This window comes from Fragaria vesca, linkage group LG6 (assembly GCF_000184155.1).
Source record: "Fragaria vesca subsp. vesca linkage group LG6, FraVesHawaii_1.0, whole genome shotgun sequence".
Taxonomy (NCBI): domain Eukaryota; kingdom Viridiplantae; phylum Streptophyta; class Magnoliopsida; order Rosales; family Rosaceae; genus Fragaria; species Fragaria vesca.
In genome coordinates this window covers 38,106,667-38,108,097 of record NC_020496.1, presented here as the reverse complement: position 1 = coordinate 38,108,097, position 1,431 = coordinate 38,106,667, and positions in this window count along the sequence as shown.

Below are 1,431 nucleotides of genomic sequence, written 5' to 3'. Positions count from 1 at the left end.
AGTCTGCAGAGTTCGGGTTGGATCTAGTAGGAGACGAGGCATAGTCACCCGTTTTTCGGCCAGTTTTCATCAGTAGGTTATCTGTTCAACCTACTTGTGTTTTCTTGCTTCCGCTTGTGTTTAGTAGCTCTGAATACTTTAGAATTTTTGTATATTATGTGATGTTCAGAAGTGTAATATGAAATTTTCGAGTTAGGGTTGTCCATCTGCAAGGGAGATTTGCTTAATCTTTTCAGTAAATTTTCCTTGGAGGTGGTCCCCGCACGACTTACTTTGGGTTTCAGGGTGAAATTCGGGTGGGTCGTGTCAATTGGGGCAATGATCAAATGATTCAAATTAAATCTGAAGAGGCAATCACCAAACACTGAAGAGTAGAATTAATAGTTGGGTGCCTATAAACAAAAAAAATTGTAAGGGGAGAGAAAAAAAAATGTAGCCTCCGTAAAAGGGATTTAAATTTGTCAACTACATTTTATTTGACCATCCCAGTGGGCATGTTTCTTCAAATTGTTTTATTTTATTGTTGATAAAAAAAATGAGCATGTGTCACTAATCTAGTTGGTGGTCAAGTAAAATGTGGTTGACAAATTTGAATCCCGTAAAAGAGTCAGAACCTTTGATACGTACAATTTTGATATTTTGGAAACTTGCATTGATGTATGTAATAAAATTTAGAATGTTGAACATAGAGATTTGGTACGATTTTTTTCTTTACTTTACAATCTATGTAAATCCATCACTTAATAAATATATTTATATTTTTTTAATAATACACCTCAACTAGTTATTGAAAGTTAATAAAAGTTCGTAAATACTCTCGGAATTTCATGAATTTTGAAATCTATTTTTTTTAGTGCGTTTATTGCCACCCCACAAACCATTTTACTCACCCCACATTCTCTTGACACCACTCATATAATTTTAATTGTCAGTCTACTTTGTTCACCCATTAACAATACCTAAAAAACCATTTTCTCAATTATACTTTGTTCATCCTATATTCTCTTCATATATTTTGTCAAATTTAGATTTGCTCAAGGTAAGTAAAATCACCAAGTGAACAAAAATTCACATGAAACTATAAATCCAAGTTAAAGAACAAGAAAAAAAAACTACTCAAATTTAACAACTCAATGATATAAGTCGATATCAAGATGCACAATGTCTGTATATGTATCTCTAGTAGCAAGTAGCAACGCTTTCCATACTTCTAAGTTTTTTGAACTGATTTATATGTTATTTATAAATACAGTACATTAGTTATCCATAAGAATTTACATACAAAGTTGACATGAGAAATAATGAGTAAAGGGATAGACGAATCATTAAGGAAAAAAAAATACAAACAATTTTAACCTCAATCTTCAGGTTAAAATGCTAGTGTGTTCAGACTCAAGACCGAATATGATACTTGTGTTCATCCAAAACAAA